A 22002-nucleotide genomic window follows, 5' to 3' on the forward strand; every position below is an offset into this window, starting at 1 on the left:
AATAAATTACTTGAATGAAGAAAGAATGGTGGGTTAGTGAACTGGTTGTGGAAGGGTTATTCATACATGGAGCTGGGAATGGAGGGAGCATAGTGGTGGTGGTGGAGTGGAAGATTACACAAAATTTCCTCTCACCTCTGTGGTAGAGATGAAGAAAACAAGAGAGAGTGCCTACTTTGCTTCATCATTTCCTCCTCCCTCAAATTCTCCAGAAATATCTCCATACAAGTTGGGCCATTGGAATCAATGGCTTTTGCAGGAAAAATCCATTTCCACAGAGGAACTGAACCTCCCCCCGTTCTTCTAACCAGGGGTCTGTGGGCCCCTGGGGACCAGGAGCAGGTTTCAGGGGGTCCATCAAGCATGTCTGGCATTAGACTCGCTAGGGCCCGGGGCAGAAAGCCATAGTCTCGCCACACGAGACTGCAGCCTGTGTCCCTGAGCCCCAACGCCCAAGCCTGAGCAATTAAGCTTCACAGTGCCCCCGATGGTGTGGGGCCCCAGGCAATTGCCCTCCTTGCTACTCCCTTTGTCATAAATAGATAGCTAAGGATTAATGTTTCTTTTACCTGTAAAGGGTTAACAAAGGGAACCAAACACCTGACCAGAGGACCAATCAGGAAACTGCATTTTTCAAAGTCAGGGAGGGAATTTTTGGGGTCTGAGTCTTTTGTCTGTCTCTCAGCTATGAGAAGGTTCTTTCTATCTGCTAATCTTCTTTCCAGAATGTAAGTACAGGTAGAAAACAATAAGGCTTATGTTGTTTTGGTTGTATTTTACATGTGTGTAGCTTGCTGGAATGTTTAAATTGTATCTCTTTTGAATAAGGTTGTTTATTCAATTTTCTTTAAGCAATTGATCCTGTATTATTGTCATCTTGATACAGAGAATATTTGATGTCTTTTTTCTTTCTTTTTTTTTATAAAAAGCTTTCTTTTTAAGACTTGTTTGAGTTTTCTCTCTGGGTAGGCTAAGGAACGAAGGGGAGGGAATTTCTTTTGTTAGATCTATGGAGGGAAGCTCTGCAGCACCAGGAATGGTGGGAGGGGAAGAATAGGAATCATCTCTGTTTCCTTGTATTTGGGGTTTGTCTCTTTGTGGAATAGAGGAGACATGCTTCGGTATTGTGATGTAAAGAGATTGCATTCAGACTCCAGGTTAGCCCAGAGAGGAAAGTCTGGGTGGAGAGAGAGGGGAGGGAAGTGGGTTTATTCCTTTGTGGTAAGACTCAGGACTCAGTCTCTGGGGTCCCCAGGGAAAGTTTGGGGGACCAGAGCGAGGCAGGCGCTATAATTCCTGTCTGGTGGCAGCGAGATAAGATCCAAGCTGGTAATTAAGCTTGGAGGTTCATGCTAGGCACCCACATTTTGGACGCTAAGGTCCAGATTTGGGAGTTAGGCTTATGATAGTGATGAACTAGGAGGTTCATGCTAGGCACCCACATTTTGGACGCTAAGGTCCAGATTTGGGAGTTAGGCTTATGATACCCTTACACTGGCCCTGGATTTTATATGCAGAAACATGGGCAGTGAGTGAACTGGCAGTTGGGGGAAGCTATTCCTTTCCCCTTCCCCCTCCCCTTCTGCCCTAGGTCCCTCTCCTACCCCCTGCTCTTCTGCCCCCTGCCCCAGACCAGTGCCCCCGTCCCCAGCCCCCGAAGCACAGGATGGGCGGCATGGCCGCAGCACCTCTAACCCCAGCCCCAGAGTGTGGGGTAAGTGGTGCCGCCACAGTGACCCCAACTCCAACCCAAGAGCACTGGGCAGGTGGCGCCACCGTGGTGCCCGCAACTGGAGTGCCAGGCAGGCACCAGGCCTAACCACCCCAAGTTCTGGCAGCAGGCAATCCGGCCCCAACCTAGCCTCAGCCTGGGCCACAAAAGAGCAGGACCTCACAGGTAGTCCTGGGGGTGGAGCATGGGGAGGGCCACATCAGGCTGTCTGAGGAGGCTCAGCCTCCCCCTGCCTATGATACCCACTGCCCATGTGCAGAAAAACAGTTGTTGTGGCACAGCTGAGCTGTAGAATTTTGATAGCATGTTGGGAGGGCCTCAGAAAGAAAAAGGGTTGAGAACCCCTGCTGTAACCCACCCTTCTTTCCCTGCCATTGGCAGCTCTCCTCAAAGTGGAGATTGCAGATACAAAGTCCCAGTTACTACTGTTTCATATAGCAGTAACACAGGTACCAATATACACTCTTATTCCTAGTCAAGGAAGGGCAGAATGACTTAGACATTGGTTCCTCCTGTGCCTGTGTCGAGCTCTGCTCCAAATACCGCACAGATCTCCAGCCCCACAAAGTATTAGTGAGGGAGCCTCTTTAAAGTGTGGGAGAAGGGGGAGCATACTGCTGAACTGGCAGTCTCCTTCTATATCCTCCTCCATCCCTAGATGGGTCTGCTACCCTCCACTTCATAAATGGAAGGGAAGCATGGGGTCCTAAATCATTAACAATATGTTGAGTACCACACATTAGGATATTAACATGAACATAATAGGTCACTCACATGGGAATTTTAATAACCCTTAGTAATGCTATTTCCTTGACACACACAACTTGGTCTGATTGCCCTAGCCTATCAGTATATCTTGTAAAAACAAATGATGTCATTCAGTAAGGAGCTATCTTCCGTTATAATAGAAACCCATTATAACCTCACAATCTACAGTGAAATACTGTTTAGAAACAGAGTTCCAGCTCCTTTTGAGCTTACTTGAATTGTCCCACAGTTTAAGATAGAGTAAAGAAGTTTTCCCTTAGAAAGTAAGAAATGTCTTGGGGGAAAAAAGGGGTGTTTAATTGTGTTTGTGTATGTACTTTAATTGTGCAAAGATTATGGGGAACATCCAAACCTTTTATAAAATAGGTGCAAGTAATACAGTCTACTCTCAGGCTGAGAAAACACAAAGGCATTTGGGATCAATTGGAATTTTGTAAAATCTGATTTTATGTATTACCGAGTGTGTAACACACACAAATCTATGTAATGTTTGTATCCATGTGATAAATTTATCATGCATCTTTGAGTACCTCACCTGCACTATGCCCACTAATCTACCTCCTCTGAGACTACTTCTACCATTCCACTCCTCTGAGCAACTTCAAAGAACTGCCAGTTAAAAAAAATCAAAGCCCAGCCAGAAAAAAAGTTTTCTTATTCACCTCAAACATCATTTAAACAATTAATTGATTAGAGGTCATAGGATAGGAAATATTCAGTCCAGAATGAGTGACTGTTTTAATGTTCAGAGCCTCATGACATAAGAAGAGAGTTATACCATTGCAGAGGGATTGGAGATTCCTATCCCGCCCACACAACAAAGCATTGCTTCTAGCTGTGGATATTTCTGAGATTAATACCATTTGTAAAACAGGGACCTCATTGCCAATAAAGTAAGAAACATATTTCTAGCCTTGGTACGTCACAGCAAAGTGGACATTTATACTGTGACACAAATATATATGGAAAAACGATTTAGGATTTTTTTAGAAGTTTCTAAAATGCATTAGTTATCATTTTTCTTTGCCTTAGAGGCCTGAAGTGGGAGAAACGTACTACTAAGCCAGCCATGCTTCAGAGCCAGAGGGATATGAAAAATAATACTTCAAAAAAATCTTTCATTTTTCTGTAGAATATGTGTAAGAATACATAGCAGTTTATTGCCATTCTTTTGGAATAACCTATCTAACTCATTCCACTTGCAATGCATGCCAGTAAAATCTTTGCATCACACCATCATGTGCTTCCGTTTCTAAAAGACAAAAAAACTATCATATGTTCTTAATATTCATGCATATAAGTGTTATATATATATAAAATTACATTTCTGGATATTATGGTGCCTCATTTCCAAGATAAATAAAAGTGATAAGAACTAAAATTTCTATTTATTTGGAAGGCCATACCATTCACTTTCTCCTGCAAATATTTTTAGCTGGTGCTTATTTTTAGGCTTCTAAAATTATGCCATATGTGATTTGATTATTAGGTTTAGTGGAAGCATGGCTAATGGAATCAGTATCATGTCTCTAGCAAGCTTTGTGAATTTTCATTGCCAGTTTTCTGCATAGTTTATACTTTTGTCACTCAAGCTGCACAGAGGTGCTTCAACAATTAATCGCAAACTAGGAGGACTTTTAATGGCACTCTTCTTGGGATCTTGTGTTAAAAGAAGAAAAGTTCCCATGAGTGAAGTATAAATTAGCTTTTTCATGGATGGGGGTGAGGATTGAATTACATTTCTCTCCTTGTCCTTTAAATGAATAGCATAGTTTGGGTGAAATTATCAGGCAATTGCATGCCTTTTATGCAGATAATGCTATTTGATGAAAGCGGTGTTTTGATCTGCTGAGGATAATACAGATCCAGGGTTGGATTCACTGGTGAGAGTAAAGCTGTCTTCTGTGATAACTTCATCTCAGCATGAGGTCAGATGGGGAAAACTGGGATGGGGGATTAAAAAATGACACAGTCAGAGCAGTATTCAGTTCCCTGCTGCGCTCCTGGCTGCACACTATAGCTTATGTTTCTGATCTGTTATGGTATTGTCTGCTTTCCTCTCCCAGAGCAGAAAGAGATTGCTAAAACTTTTCTTTTTGCAGCTAGAGGGATTAGTTCAGTGCAGCTTTTTTAATTAAAGAAACTGTATCTTTTTCAAGGCAATTTAATGCTGCACTAGAAGGCCATCAGCATTCATAACTTAGTGCTATTAACTATAACAGAGAATAGCTATACATTTAATATTTAGAAATAGGCATCAATCTTTAGAATTTTGAGGTTAAAATTGATAATTGATCCTTTCACTAAACGAATGGTAGTAAATGAATTATTTTCTATAACTTTTCTATAAGTAGGAACTTCAAACAACATTGCTTTTAGTTTAGCTGAGCTTCCTTAATTAAATATCTATGATGACAGTAGAGTGCTTTTAAAAATATAGTTCTATTTAGAAATAGTTGTGAGCATATTTCCTCCTCACTTCATTGTTTTACAAAATTAAAAAAAGTCATCAGTTGAAAATATCTGTAGAGTGTACTGAACTTGTTATTTTTACAATGTACATTCCTAGATCATTTTCACTTTATATCAAGCTTCAAAATGTAATTGGTCACTAGCTTTATTGATTATGAATAGGCACATACTCTCTAAATAAATATGACTATGCAGTCATTAGGCTATTTATATTTGAGCTGAATGTACATCGCAGTTGAGCCGAGGTTAATGGTTGAAAACCTCAAATGTTTCAAATAAGGCCCATATGTTGATCACTTTACAAAGCATACAGGGACTGTGCTTAGGTTGCAGCATACACATCTCCAACTAAATTCCATGCCAGATCAATTAGAAACAGTTCCCCTGAGCAGACAGGAACAAACAGATTGTTGCCACTATTCTGGTTGAACTCTTGTCTCTAGAAATGAAAGAAGTCGTGTTAAGTACTATGTACTTTACTACAGTTCAAAGAAATTTAGAAAACAATAATATTTTATTAAAATTTCAGGTTAGACACAACAGATAAAAAGCAATTAACATCCAGTGTATCAACATTTAATAGCAGCTCATCATGTCCCTTCAGAGCTTTTAGTTAAAGTGGTCTATTTTTTAGACTTAGTTTATTAGTGATATGTTTTATTGAGAAAACTTTGGTTTCCTTATTGCTTTTCTCCATTACCTTAAATATTTTAAAAATATATTTTCCTGTGAAATTAAGCTGTGTTTGTACAGTTATTAGTGGGATTGTTATAATGATCATTAGATTTTTTTCAAACATGTTCCAATCAAAGAAACATCATCAAGAAATTTAAAAAACTTCATGGGTATGCGCCTTATTTATAACAGAAGTTCATCTTTCTGCAGGGAAAAACATAGATAATCTGCATAAATTTGATGTATGTTATGGGAAAGTGACTAATTCTATGAGAGATCTATATATTGACTTCTGACTGACCCTAATAACTATATACATTCTTGTCAATGGGAATTGAGAGTAGTTATCTGATAGTACCTCATGTGCTGTAAGACTGCTGTATTAGTCAGAATGCCCCTTAAACTTCTCACAGAATTGTGTAACTAATGCACAAGGAAGACTATAAAGGTTCTTTGTGATGGCTACTAATTATGATTAGGAAATGATTATGTGGTTGTTTATAAAGCCATAAAATTACCTCAATCAATATCTGGAAGTGAAGTAGTAACAATATGTGAAAATCATTTTTTGTATTCCAAATTGTATACAGACTCTTTTGGGTTCTTCTTTGAGAATACAGTAAAGAAGGTCAGCAATAGTATTCAGTGAAAATATATCATTTTCACGAGAGCTCAGCCTCACTATAGCAGTGGTTTATCCACGAACTAATGTAATAGAAAAGCATGATCCACATTTAAAGATTGATTTGTATGATAATCAGTTTATTAGGTGGCTCCAAACTGAATATATGTAGAGTCCTATCTTGCCTTAATTAAGGTAATTAAGTCATATTTCTCTCTACAGACAGCCCTTTAATTTTATGGCTTTGTCAGTGATCAGATTAGAATATTTGTTTTACAATTTTACCACAATTTAACAGCAGAGGAAAATAAATGTCATGACTTATTTCTGGCAGTAAAACATGCTAATAGAAATATCTGAGATGTTCCCGTGGGTGTTAAAACTTCTAGCTTATTTCCCCTCCACCCTCACCTCCCATCTCCGTACTAACTAATACTTGCACAGTACTTTTAGTTTAATATTGACAAATTACTAAAATTTGGACTCCCTCTGGAACTGTTAGCTGTCCAGTCCATATGATTCTCAGGAAGTTTTCTTCAACACAAAGAAGGAGGTATGTGATGTTTACTAATTTAGTTATAAGAGTTATCAATTTATCACGGTTTGGTTTTGAGTCTTAGATTTAGTCCAAACATGTTTTTTTGTCCAGATTGATGCGTGCATCATCCAAGACACTTTGTTTCAACACCTTCAAACACTGAGAGCTTTCCAGCTGCAAGGCTCGCTGGGGTTAGTCACAGTGTACACCTATACCCAATTAAATCGGGCAAAGCCGCAAATACTCCTTTCTACAATTTGCGCAGACAAATGTAATAACAGTAAAGTACAATTATGAAGTCCAGAGGTTATCTTCTTAGAGCCTTTGTGAAACCTGACACCCTGGTGACCTACAGGAATGCTCTGACGTGCGTGTAAAACATGCACAGTAGATAGGCAGACAGTTGAGGAAGCAACAGAAATGAGACAACTCTGCTGTATTTTCGAAAGGAAATACTAAGTAGCTGTTAAGTCAGTCGCTGTCTGATCCTGTACAGGGATGAAAACCATGAAGTTAATTGAACGAAAGAGCAAATGGGAATAGTAACTGTCATATTATGGTCAGCCAACAAGATTGAGCAGCCGAAACAAGCATTTTTTTAATGCTTTATACTTATCCACAGTAATGCACAACGTTAGCTATTGAGATTCCACATAGGCAATCTCTTATCTAACTCTCCTAACCCACATTTTGATGCTTACCCCAAAAGCAAAATTGATAGTTGGAAACAATTTCCTCCGGTATACGCTGCATTTCGGTGGTATTTGACAGCGAAGGGGTTTTGCGATATTTTCTATTCAGACACTTGCATAGCCTGAAAAGGGTAAAGTCTTAGAGACAGCAAGCTTTTCCAAGTATTGTGCCATTACCCAATACATAAAGACTGTGATAACGTACACCTCCAAAAGGACATATTAGAGGAACTTAACAAGTTTGGGAAGTATATAACGACGTCTTGAATTTACCTCATCTTCTCGTTTTATTGGTAATTAGTGCAGGAGCCAGTATGTCGAGTCAGAGTACATTCTGCTCTCTTCCTTCAGTAACACCTAGACTGAGAGGAGAAGCAAGATTTACTGATAGTCACATAAAAAAGACTCTCTGTTTAATTCATATAAGGAATGCATATTCCTTTGTTCTGGCGCTACAAAATACAGGCTTATTAGCATCCTAAAACCGTGAAGCTGCTGCTTCTATTACATTTGTTTTTAAGAAGTCTAGACGGTGATTTTTAGCAAGTTCAGCCACATTTAATGACAGCCTTTAGAAAGATACTAGCCTACAGAGATTTAAAGCAAATGTGACTTTACACTTTTAAATTAGTTTAAACTCTGAAGGCTGAAATGTAGTTAAACTTTGGTAAGCTTAATAATACTACTTCGGTGAAGTTAGAGTACGAAAAATAATGTACTATGGACTTCAGACATGCAGACAAGCATTTGACAGTAGTTCATCCTTTGAGCTGTGAATGAAAAAGGTTTATAATCTCTGCATATAACGCAGGAGAATCTTAATTCACGGTGTTTGGAGGTGACAGAAAGTTCATCTTGGTATATCATGAGACTTGGCTAAATTAGAGCAAATGCCTTTTCACCCTTAAGAAAGCATTTTGAATATTGACAGCTTTATAACATCACATTTTTCATTTTACATTAGAACAATATGTCAAAAAGAAAAATTATACCAAAGCCCTCCTATAAAAGTTGTTTTTAAATTTAACAGTAATTATTATTTATACTACATAAATGTAACAAATTCTTGTATCAATTCAAGAGTATTCACGTTTATCTAGCTAAATATATTTTCATATAAAATTAATGTAATATAATTAACATTTTCACATTTTGATTGCTTTTCTAATAGGAGCTCAGAATGTGTGTAGCAGATTTTAATCGCAAAGCAAGTTAATACTGTATACAAATCTATCTTTACTGTCTGTATACTTCATTTTATTATAAGTGTTAAAATGAGCAAATCTAGGTGTGCTGTAAAGAAAATTTTCAAACTGTTTATGCTTCCTGCTTTTTGAACCGAAATCCCCATCATTTAAGTATACATTTCTGCCCCACTGGTTTATTTTTAGTGTCTTCAGAAACATAATCTAAACTATGTGTAAGGATTTAGAAACAATTAGCTAGTAATATTTCAACTTTATTGTAGCGAAAATAAGTTATTTATATTATAAAATAGCCACAATATTTTCTATAGATTAAATATTATAATTACACTTGGTGGTTGCCCATGAAAATATTTGTTTTCTATTATACATACTGTAAAAATGTTTGATAATGCACAATGCTTATTCTTTTATACCATACACACTGGAATTTACAGATGTGGCTCTCATTGCTCCTACATCACTCAAGAATCAGTTTAGATGTCCAGATGCGTTGTTTCCCAGATTGAACCCACCACAGTACAAATGCTCGTTAAAAGCAATAGGAAACAAATAGGTAAAACACCATAGAAAAGAAATTGTTGAGTGGATCATAGGTAACACTAACCGTGCTTATTAATAACATCTGTAATTGCATATCTTGGGAATTTACTAAGAAACTTTTTTGATAACATAGTGGTGTTTCTGTTAGTGATTCGAAAAGGTGATAAATATATCTGAGATTGGAAAATCAGCATACCGTGGCAGATAGCTCTGGCAGCTAAATGTTTAAAAAACTTCTAATTTCATGAGCATTAGTGAACATTCATAGTTGGTATGTAAAACTTCTTTAAGCCTAAAATGAAAGATGTAAAAAGAGGAATGATAGTTATTTCTCTGTTTTAGAGGAAGGGATAGGGCCAGGATATTCAGAAATATTAATATGAAAATGAATGTTAAAAAGCATTAATGACTGTGTTACAGGTGGATACTTTGTATACAGTCCACTACTGTCACTGACTTATTTACTTTTTAGGGCAGGTGGATAGGGGGAGATTGCAGGAAAATAAATAAAAGGAAGTTCTTCTTAACACATCACACAGTCAACCTGTGGAACTCCTTGCCTGAGGAGGTTGTGAAAGCTAGGACTATAATAGGGTTTAAAAGAGAACTGGATATATTCATGGAAGTTAAGTCCATTAATGGCTATTAGCCAGGATGGGTAAGGAATGATGTCCCTAGCCTCTGTTTGTCAGAGAGTGGAGATGGATGACAGGAGAGAGATCACTTGATCAGTACCTGTTAGGTTCACTCCCTCTGGGACATCTGGCATTGGTCACTGTCGGTGACAGGATACTGGGCTGAAAGGACCTTTGGTCTGACCCAGTATGGCCATTTTTATGAAAAGGAGAGTGAGAGAAGCAGGAAGAAAAATAAGCAGAAGAGTCTCTATATGCCTGTGTATGTGTACCTACATGTGTGGCTAGGGGGAAATTTATTTTAGAAGGGAACCTCATAAATTACGATCAGCTCACTCTCAGTGTTTGGTATTGTTCCAAGTTAAGCCTACTTTCGAAACATCATCCAGTAAGGCCACAGAGCAAATACCTCAGTTGTACTATCGCACAGATAAAATATGTAGGAGAGGGTTTTACTTATGGATACAAGACTTCAGGCTTATCACAAGGTGTTCGCTTCAGACAGCAGGTTGTTCATAAACATCGCAGGTCACTCTCATGAGCTACTTTAAATGGGGTCCGGCTGCTAGGTTTGTGAAGCCTTAAATATACCCCTCTGCTTCCGCATCAATCTTCCTAGGCAGTTTCTTGCTCGCTCCTACCTTCTCTAGTGACTCAGCTGACCTAATACGCTCAACCTCTGAAACAGCAAGAAAAGTATTTTCTAAGGGTATCAGAGGTTTTGATTACATTGATGAGGTGCATGCACTGGGGTGAAAATGCAATTATTTATCACAATTATCCCCGTCCCCATGGAAAAATCAGTCAATCAACCAGGCCCCTTCCCCCCGGTAAAACCCCCCTCTCCTGGCACTGGTCTGAGAGAATATATAATGAGGCTGTAAGTTCATTAGTGTTTGCAATCAGCAGCGTGCAGACACCCTCATCAGGGCAGAAAGCTGCAAAGAGCCATTCATCAGCGTGAAGTGTTATTCATGGATGACCCCTAAATCATTGCACTAGGAGTAGATGTACTGATTGGTCACAGCATGGGAGCCTCGGTATTTTACATTAACCGAGGCAGGCGGCGGCGGCGGCAGCGGGGAGAAGCGGGGAAGAAGGCAAAGGTGGTTCAGTGCAGCAAATCCCAGCTGGCAGGAAAACGAAGCCAAGGGGACATCTCTGCGGGAAGGGGAGCAGAGGGAAGCTACTGTCCACGCGGCGGGCGCTGGAGAGTAGGCGCTCGGGATTATAAATGCTCAGGCGGGTCCCCGTCGCCCTGTGCTGGGGAGCGGCTTTCGTTCCCTCCCTCTGCTCCGCGCTGGGGCGGCGCATGGTAGGCTCTTCTCGCGTGTGTGGCTGACTGGCAGGGGCTGGAGCTGCCGCTGAGCCCAGTCTCCCTTCGGGGTTCCCCGTTTTGGTGCAGTTAGGTCCTGCCGGCGGCGCTGGGTGCTGGTCCCGGGCACGTTATTAGAGCGTCCCCCACCCCTTCTCCCGAGCTGCTCCCGGGAGCGGAAAGCAACTCGTCCCCGCGCGCCCTGTTAGCCAGGGGAGAACAGAGCCAGGGGACTGCGGGAGGCGGGGGAGAGGGAGAAAGTGAACTCCAGGGCGCTGGGCATTTCCCCCCGTCTCAGCCCCCCTCCCCCCGACTCCCCAGCCCCTGGCAGGGTGCAGCAGCGGGCACGGGAAGGAACTTGTAACACTTTTCCTTTCTTTTCTGCTTTCCCCTCCCCCTTCTCTCCTCTCCCCCTCCCGTTTTTGGCCAAGTGCTGGGTGCGTGGTGCGTTCCCTGGCGCCGCTGCTGGGATACTGAGAGCAGGCGGAGAAGAGAGCGAGCGAGCTTGGCAGCCCTGGGTAAGTGGAGCGCTACTCTCTGGGCTGGTCCTAGTGGCCGGGCTGGCGTGTGGCTGTGGGGAGCTAGCGGGGTGGCGCTGCAGCTGCGAGCGCGGGAGGGTGCCAGGAGCCCGGGGAGTCTGAAAGATTTGTTTAAATCGGAACTGTGTCCTTCCCCTCCCGGAGGCGGCAAGTGGAGTGGGCTGGTCTGTTGGGAGTGTGTGGCAGGCTTCCCCCGCACCCCATTTCCTCTCTTCTGCCCCCGTCTCCAACATCCCCTCGTCTGAGGGGAACTTTGGCTGCTGGCAGCCCTGCTAAATACCCCGCTGGGAGGAGGGGATGGACACGGGGACCACGAGAGGAGGAAAAGGCGCCTAGCAAATGAGCGGAGTTTTTATGGAGCGAGCTCATCAGAGTTCTGTGCTTCTCCCTGCTGGCGATGCTCTTAGCTTGCATGGTGCTGCTGTGTCCAAACGTCGGTCTCGCCGTTCTCGCTGAAACGATGCAGTGAGTACGCGTACACACGCTACTTATCCCAAACATACACTTTGTAAGCTAGGAAAGGTGCGGGCTTGCGCGTTATTGCAGTCTGGTGTAGATCTAGTGCAGAGAGAGCTGCTACAACAGCAGCTTCATTTATTTTCTCAAGTCAATTCATTACACTTGGAAGATAAATGAAAGTGTCCAGACTTTTATTTTGTAAGAGTAATGGAAGTTGAAGAAGCGTAAAAGGTTGCCCTGGTTTGACTTGTGGTAGATTTTAACATGGTTCATATCATCTGTGATCTGTATATTTAAGATTGTCTTTGTTCATAGCACTATATTTCCTATCTTCTGACAATGTATTTGTCAAACGTTTGCAGCCAGTGGCAGACTCCATTGGGTGGTCTGTATACTCTGGAAATAGAAATATGTTCAGGTTTTGCATCCTTTTTTTTTTCTTTTACTTTTGTCCAATAAATTGTAAAGAAAATGTAAAATAAGTAGAGTTAGTAAATAGTGACTGAAACAGATTCCACGTTGTTGGTGTTTTGATTGTTTTTATCTAATGATATTATTTAAACTTCATGTATTTCTGTTTTCTTTCTTAGAAGAATACTATGCTTTATATGGTCTATAGTGTCAGGGCCCCTGGTTGATATGCTAAAACGTTTTATATTGTAAACTTCACTTTACAACCAAGTAATTTACCTTATTAAAATACGCAAAAAATAGCCTATATATGGACCTACAATCTTAAGTTCTAATATCAGTCATTATTCTGTGGTCTTCTGCAGTTCAAGGCTCTTTCAAATTTGTTTATATTTAGATTCAAAACAGTTTTTAATGTGAGAATAGTTAAACAGCCTGCATTTATACTCACTAAATGTGATAAACCTGTTTGATATTAGAAATTCTTCAACTTTACATATTGTTATCCTTCTTTATATGCTATCCAGTTGATTGCTTATCATGCTTCTAGATGCAGATATTTTGCCTTATTTTTTAAAAACTGTTAAATATAGTTTCTATGCATAGGTAAATTCCAATACTGAGTGTCCATAAAGCACAAAGTTAAATTTAAACATATCTCTATAAAATAACTCAGAATTTAAAATTGCAAATTATATTATGTGCATGTTCCTTGAAGAAAAATACAATAAACACAACCATCATTCTCCCTAAAAACAAAACTGAACAAAAAACTGACATTCAGGATTACAAATAAATGTACATTAAGAAGATTGTGGAAGTATTTCTATACATACATGTTATATTACACTGCTCTGTGTGTGTGTGTGGTGTTTGTTGTCACTATGGACTTGTTACATTACTTAGTCTCATAAACTAGAAGACAGAGTACTGTGTGTGTGTGTGTATATATATATATAATGACTAATAAGTAGAAGTGAACTAGTTTTATATGTGTAAAAACTGAAAGATTGTAATAAGATGGTCAAATAGTTTTTCCATCAAAAATAAAGTCTTTTGTTTAAAATTTAGTGGGAAGGGGAAAACTCCAGAGCAGCATTCATAATCCAGTTAGCAAGTTAAAACTGGTACTTCAGTTAAGCCCCTTTTGATCCAGGAGTAATTATCCTATACACAAACAGACAAGCTGGTAGGATATAACAAAAGAAAATGGATTTAAAGATATAAATGAAAAATTTTTTTGGAGATAAACCATACAAATACTAGAAAATGAAATTTTTGTCAAAGTTGAAATTCATTACATTGTCATCTTCATCTCCTAGAAATTCAACAATTAACAAACTATAGTTCCAGTTCTGTAAGGTGCTGAGCACTGTCAACTGCATTGAAATCAATGAGCCTTATCCAAAACCCATGAAGGTGAAGGAAAAAACTCCCATTGACTTCCATGGGCTTTGGATTAGGTCCAGTAGGGTTATGTATACAAAACTGCATTGTGCTATATAGACCTGAAAGAAAATGCAAATAACTTAACGGTAAAACTTTGGGACAGAGGTATCTTGTATTCTAAAGTGATACTGAATTTACTGTAGTTAATGCTGACATATAAGATTCTAACTTGTAGAAAATACATATCCCTGTTTAAAAATACTGTAGGAATGAAAAAAATCTAAAGGAAAATATCTTCCAAATACTTTTCACTTGAGAGATCTTGTTATGCACAAATATATTGTATTTTGCTTGATCAGTTTGACAAAGACCAATGTTTGAACTACTGTATGCATGAAATAGAGACATGTTAAATCTGAGCATAGAAAATATATGGTATTCCTAATTGTATTTTAGAAGCTTATTTTACTTGTTTTCTTACATGTGAACTCTTATAACCGGTTTGCTATTTTAAAAGATGTGAGAATGCAGATGTGCCATTTTAGCTCACTGCAATAAGTCTTTCTGCTAGTTTATTCAATTGAACCCTGTTTATCAAATAGAATTCTACTATATTAGCATGAAGGCTTTGGTTGAGTGCAAGAAATTTCTCCCTTTCCCAAATAACTCATTGAACTAAGGGAGTTCTTTTATGGCACTTGTCTTGACTTGTCACTGTTACTGAAAGTAACACAAATATAGGATCACTGAATTGTGTCATATTAAAATGTAGTGTTAAAGTATAAAGGTTTCCAGTTTTCAGTAACCTTTTATTTAAAAGCCCATAGTTAAGATGGGTTCTACATTGTCAGTTACGCACTTTTTGAAAAATAAATCTTTAAAGTTTTGGATGTTACAAAGGCTTTAAAGTAGAAATATGCACTTTAAAATGCTTTCATTTTCTTAGTTCTAAAACTGATTAATTACTATGTCTTATAAAACCTGATTTATTTAATACTTTTTTTCATACCAAGCATTACCATTATGAAGCTCTCCTTATAATTGAGATTAATGTTTCTGAGCAAAGAAGTGATTTGGAGGGCTGCATTCATTTTGAGTGCTGTTCTAATCAATTTTAGATACATTGTGAAACGCTGTATCAGTCTGCATCCAAACCGGCCTTATTATGTAGAATTAACTTGTTGGTGATTGATAGCAGGACTGCTTCATCCTGAGAAGTCATTTGTTTCAAAACAAGTGTTATGGCTTCTAGTTTCAGACTATTGGGTCACACAACTGAGATGCCCTTTCTGTGGCCTGATCGAAGCTTTATACAAGAGTTAGAGAAAATGAGGCTTTTTTTATGAACAATTAATTCATGCATATTTGAATGTTGTTTTTAAACTGCTGCCTTAGGTACAAAGTCATGTATTTTATTTAAATCTGTAATGAAGCATATTTACAAATAATTTCTTAATACTTTACTATGATACTGCCTGTTTTGAACATTATTTTGAAGAATAACTTGTCCTTCTAGAAAGGCATAAATATTTTAACTTCCCAAATCGTAAATAATGGGAATGGTCTTTGTGTACAATATGTAAATCTACTGCTGTGTGATGTAACTTTACTGTCTGAAGTATTAGATATAACTCAGGTAATGAAAGGTAATGCATGGGGAGGTAATTCTTTATCCTTTTCTAAAAACAGTAAGGATAGTAGATGTTCTCATGCCTGCTGTGATATTTGCATATTTTGTTCTCTGTCTGTATACCTTCTACCTCATCTTCATCAGCGTTTTGTTATAGACCAAAAGTATACACTTGCATTTTACTGCTGAGTGTGACACACAAATATATGTAGTCCAATAGAACTCAAATTTGGATGACAAGATTAAAACAAATGTGGTATGAAATAAAGCAAAGAAATAGAGGGTCCTTAAAAAACAACAAACAAAACCCCCAATGGGTTGTGCCAAGTCTTTAGTTTGGTGTTGCTTTCATTCATGTGTGGTCTGTCCAGTGATTTTTAATCTCTAGTTGTAATTGTTTATCTATGTCACGCTATCGACACTAAATACATGGCTGATAGATTTTCAGCTTAGATAATTTTTGGTGTGTTACAATTAAACGTTATCTAAACTATTGATAACGTTTAATTGATATTTCAGAGAGGAAATTATGAAATGTTCGTACAATTACATAGTTAAATATTAAACACACAACTGTAGAAAGGCTAGTGTTATCTGTGGAAGAGCCATACATTCTTTCACACGTATAGTAAGATAATGTGTTCATCTTAAACTCTAACTGAAATAGCTGTAACAAAGGGAATAATCTTTTTCAACATGTTCCAGAGTATAGAATAATAACACTTGCAATAACAACCTTTAGAGTCTCTTTCCAGACTGATGTCTGTCTGCATTGCATAAATGCATTTTTTTCCTGTGCGTGTTTGGAATAAAATGTTGTTCACATAAAAATGATCTAAAGTAACACCTTCAACTGATACAAGGTAGAAAATTCAGAGCTAAGAAACAGAGTTTCAGTCTTAACTTCCTTTGTGTCAAGGTATGTCGTGTCTAGGAACAGGGTGAGATTTTTACAGCTTTGTATACTATAACACTGAAATTCAACAGACAAGTTAAAGATCACCTGGCAGTCTTACTTAGAATTTTGGCTTTCATTAATATAATATAAATCTTCATTGTTTAGTGTGTGTATGTGTCCGTATCCAGGACACTGAATGTGGCTCAACATTTTTCAGTGCTGAGTTAACATCTCTTGCAAACCCATTGAAATCAGTAGGACTAGGTGGTGTCTAAATCTGGCTGGCTATAGCTATTGTGCAAATTCTTTCCTTGTGTATGATAGATTGTAATGGCTACTTCAGTGCTGTTGGAGTCCATCTAATCTGGCATTCGTGGATGCACATCAAATCTATGTATAATAAAGCTATTTTCAATTTGAGAAAAGAAACAATCGGTTTAGGACATTATGAAATTTTTTTTACAGTAACTAAAAAGAAATTAAAGGTAGCGTGTGCTGAAACATTGTGAGAACTCTTTAAATTTATCTGTCTTCTGTAACTGTATTTCTTTGAATTAATCTTCTGCAAAATAATGTAGTATTTGCAATGTTTAAAGCAAAAACAACCTTCCAGCTTCATTTTTATATTGTCTAAAATATTTCTCTAATCTAAAGAAAGAGAATACTTTCTTCTGATGATACACATGCTGTTCAAAATCAGTATAACTAACTCTCCACAGAGAGGGAACAAATAATCAAGTCTTCAATGCATGATTCACATGAAGGTGGTATTGTTCCTTTTTTCCCCCTTTTATTGGGCTGGGTGTAAATGTGCATAATTGCTGCATTTTCAAGTTTTTCTGTGTGACTTTATACACAGTATCCCCTTTTGATGAATCAGATTTCATTGGCACAAATTTAGTATTTAATCTCTATACCTACTTTTTACATCTCATTAATATTCCATTGGAAATAAACAACTTTTTAGTACTTCTGTAACTTTAAATGAATTAACTGTGGGGTTTGTTTGTTTGTTTCATATGTTATGTGCCTGTCGAGTAGAAAGTATACTATTTTTTCTTAAATGTCTAGTTAGAATTTTTAACTGGAGTTTCATTCTTACTAAGTTTTTACGTTCAAATTACAGAAGTCTAATGTAGCAGCTTGTAATGCAAAATATTAATACAACTTTAAGAATGGAGGTGAAATAATTGTCCCTATATTAAGTCAATAACCTATGGAAATAACAATCAAAAATTAATACCGACAGTAGTATAAACAATCAATTATCTATTGATACTGTAAAATGTGGTCGTGAAGTCATTTTTTGGCTTGTGCTGCATTACTTTGTCAGCATGATTTTTTTTTTTTAAATCGCCGTAGAATCACAGTAGACTGGGTCCAATGTGTTCTATTTCTTTCTTTGAGATTTTACAGTTTCTGATAGTTTAAGAAAACTACTCCCGGTGCTGTAATTGGTGAAGCATAGATTTAAAATATGGATTTTCTTCTCTTGAGAAAACACAATAGACAACCACATTTCAGAGTCTTTAAAAGAAATCGAACGGTGTAAACGGCACATTATTCACTATAAACGAACTCAGTGAAGGATTACAAGTTCCCTAAAATATAGACTTCTGAGGTGAGTTTTCCTTTTGACATGGTTTGTTTTGGGTCAAAGGATAGGTGGGTGAATGGTTTTTAAAGTACAGTCATCTAAAAAATCATTGGTGCTAATAAATGGTCATTCAAATTAGCAAACAGAACAGTATGTATAGGTTTCAGAGTAGTAACCATATTAGTCTGTATCCGCAAAAAGAATAGGAATACTAAGGTGCCACAAGTACTCCTATTCTTTTTTCTTAGAACAGTATGTAGTATTTGGTTGTCATACAGGTATAGGGCCTTCCACTGCTGTTGAACTCAACAGAGCATTTCCCATTGACTTAGTTATTCAGTTACATTGTATCAGATGTGTGTGGTGCTTCATAAATAAAATGTATAAGACTTTGGCCAAAAATTACCTAAATAACAGAGGCAGGCCACTAATACTAATAACTAGGAGCATCAGCATTTCCTTAATACCAAAAAGCATTAAATGTTAAACATATTTCACTTATCTATAGAACAGACTGTAATAAAAATCTCTTCAGAACATTAAGTAAATATTAGTAGTAACCATTGGGAGTTTAATAAGCACAGTTTATTCCCTGAAAAATAAACATTTTCCTAGCAAACTTAGTTATTAAAACATGTTTATGCAACCAGTAAATTTGATCACAAAGTATTGTTACTGTCTATAAACTAAGAGGAAAACTGCCAACAGGAATACTTTTATTTATTTATTTATTTATTTATTTTTTTAATGGATAATCCTTTAATAACTGAAGCCAGGAGGGGGCTGGATAATCAGCATACCTCTATTGACTTTGGTAGAGGTGTGGTGATTTACACTAGTTGTAGATCAGGCCCAGAGTGTCTCGGAATGAGACATTTGCGGTTAATACATTTAACTTTAATTTGTTACCCCTTTCTTTCCTCTTCAGCAAAATGTAAACAATATAATTCTTTCGATTCATAAAATGTATTTATTTGAGTAAATGCTGATGTTCTGAACCTTATTGCTTTTCAGTGGTATCCTTAATTTTGCATTAAAAACCCTGACAAAGCAGAAAATAAGGTTCAATTTTTCTTGTAAAAGTTTGTTCTCATTCCTACCACTGAAATTTATAAAGCTTTCAATGTCTCCTTTATCCCCTCTCAGGAGATGTTTCTGATTTGCATGTCAGAAGCTTTGCATGCCAGTAGTGTGGTCTGAATCATGCAGCTGTAACTAGAAAAAGGTTTGATATGGTTCAGCCAGTCAAATTCTTTTGTTCTGTGGCGATATAGTGACTAAAAGTGAGTGAGCAGTCATATGATGCTGTAATAATGGTTGGGAGGAAAAATCATTCGAGTTCTATTATTCAGTCAGTGGTCAAGCAAGCTGTGGGTATTTTACTGTTATCTCATATTTCATAAGACCAGTAAATTGATATGACTTTTGACAACAGTAGAACTTCAGGTCCACTACTTCTGCACAAATGATTGTCCACAGTTTTTTTTCAGGAATACTGAAAGGTTACAGCTTGAATTTGACAAGTCATACTGGTAGACATTCAGGTGAGACTTCAGCTCTGATTTCTTTTCATCCAAAACTAGTTAGCAAATCAAGACTTTGGCCAATGGGAAGCCTTGAGCAATATAGGCTTCATATGTTTTATTTTGAGCATGATTTAACATGTTGTATTGATCACTTTATTAGGGGCATAAGATTGCATGGAATTTATTATCTTTTACAGCTTTTCACCTTTTATTTTGTTACATTTTAATGGCAGCAAACCCATAACATTTATAGTGGTATAATGTTCAAATGAATAATTTAGTTTTTGATATAAACAGTTGACAAAGGGTGAATGATAGCCAGCTTTTCAGGCTGATCTATAAATGAATAGATCACACAATGTTGTTTGGGTAAGTATGCACCTTGGTACAGAACTGCAGAAAAACTTGATTTTTTTTTTCCCCTCTGTATCTCAGGTAAACTTTGTATAGTGCTGTGATTTCAATAAATATTTGAGAGCTTAATGATGTGAGGTGCTGCACACCTCTTAAAGGATGTTTAGTATCCTAAGGTCTCAGTGAAGTCAGTGAGAGTTAAGGATAGTCAGCTCCTTACAGGATTGGCCATGAGGAAAGAACCATCCTGAATGGAAATCTTCTTGCTTATGCTGCCTCTTTATGGATCTTTCACCTATTTAATTACAGCCTGCCAGTAAAGTTTAGTGATCTATCTATGTAGAGAATGAACTGGAAATTCATTTAAGTGTTAATAGATTTTTGTTTGTTTGAAGCTTGAAAACAATAAATTGCATAAAAAAGAGCAGGCTAATTAATGCAGCCATCAAAATATATTACAGAGAAAATGTCTTAAAGCACAGGAAAACTGGAATTCAAACACTTACTTAGCAGAGAATTGTTTGTTTGTTTCTGAAGTGTTTAAATGGCTCTCAGAAGTGCGTATCCATGTTTATTATTCTTTTAATAAAACTAAGTTCAAAATGATGCTTAGTTTCATGAAGTAGCCAAATAGTTATTTATGGAATAATATGTAATATTAGAATTTTTAACAATATATTTAAATATACAGTGCAGTCTTTACATTCAGTAGACTGAATAAATGGACCTCATAAATAAATGCTAAATTAATTGGTATGTTTAATCAAGAGAATTCCAGCTAGGCTGCATACAGTATGGATATGTATTTAATTTCTGAAATTTAATATTAGCTGTGTAGGTCAACCCTTGCTTTAGTGCAGTAATGGCATAAGTTTAATATCTTCCAAGTGTCTTACATAAAATATCTTCAAAAATAGATATTTAACTCTGTTATGAAGAAGTTTGATATGGTGTGGCAAACGAAGGACTTGAAAACGATGGCAAAGTGATTTTTCTGTGAGATGCCATCAGCTAATTCTCTAAACATCAGAGGATAGACGTGTTTTTATCTATTTGTAATGTAGTAAAAAAATAACAGATCTTGTTCAGTATACTTCATATTTATTTGGAGCAAACTCTTATGTCAGTTACGCTAATGACCTGTATTTGTGTCAAATTTCATTTGGCTATGAATGGTAAAGTATCACTACTACCTGAGTTCTGAAAAGGCTACTTGTCCTTTTGAAAACCTTAACTCTAAAGAAACTGTTAAAATGTTCATAGGAATGGATTTTCCACAGTTTTTCTTTTTGTTTGCTAAGTTAATAGTAACACAAGCAGTTATCATGTGAATTGTAGGACAGTCCAGTTGCGACCCACTGATTTAACAGATGGGAAAATTGATTGGATCTGCAATCTGCTGAACAGCTTTAGGATAAACAGGGAATGTATACAAGCATAGGACCCTCTTCCCCTTGAATGTCCCGTTGCCAAGGGCCAGCCACAGGTGAGAGCTGATTGACTCTTTCCTCTCACATTCATTTAGTTAAACCCTTGGGCTGGGATTTTTAAGGCCTCTTTCCCCATTTTTAGAACCTTACACTCCCTCCCTATAGTTACATGGTATAGGAACTGTGTTTTCAGGTTGCTGTAGGTCTAATTCCCTGTTTAGAGGTCTGAAAGGAATTTTTCCCATTGGCATCAAATTGGCTGGGGCCTAGTGATTTTTTTTTTTTTTTTTTACCTTCCTAATAGCAATGTGGAGGCACAGTTAAGTTAAATAGGTTTGGATTTAGGGTTTAATAGTAGGAGTTGTGTGAATGTTTATTTCGTCGCAGCTTGCGGCTGAATTTCAATGCAAATAAAGGGACAGCAAAATAAGAGATGTGGGATTTTGCTGGTGGATTCAAGGTCTGGAGCGAGGGCAGGAGGGGGGTGAGGAGAAAGGGAGACATGAAGCCCTTTGCAGATCATGGCCCATTTTTAGTACCTTCTATCCCATTTTGGGAGAGAGGTGAAGGTG

At 37.6% G+C, this 22002-nt stretch overlaps 1 protein-coding gene across 10 annotated transcripts in view; it reads left to right on the forward strand.

Moving 5' to 3' along the window:
* Window positions 1-22002, forward strand: part of TENM3 (teneurin transmembrane protein 3) — a 704125-nt gene that overhangs the window by 56328 nt on the left and 625795 nt on the right. The window contains exon 1 of one of the 10 annotated variants that reach the window (XM_075066389.1): window positions 11618-11715. The exons of 8 other annotated variants lie outside the window; for them this stretch is intronic. The gene's annotated coding sequence lies outside the window, so the exon portion shown is untranslated. Of the gene's footprint in view, window positions 1-11617; window positions 11716-12131; window positions 12202-22002 lie in introns of those variants that run through there. One more of the 10 variants, XM_075066390.1, reaches the window with a different exon arrangement.

Source organism: Chelonoidis abingdonii, chromosome 5, assembly GCF_003597395.2.
Source record: "Chelonoidis abingdonii isolate Lonesome George chromosome 5, CheloAbing_2.0, whole genome shotgun sequence".
NCBI classification, from domain to species: Eukaryota; Metazoa; Chordata; order Testudines; family Testudinidae; genus Chelonoidis; species Chelonoidis abingdonii.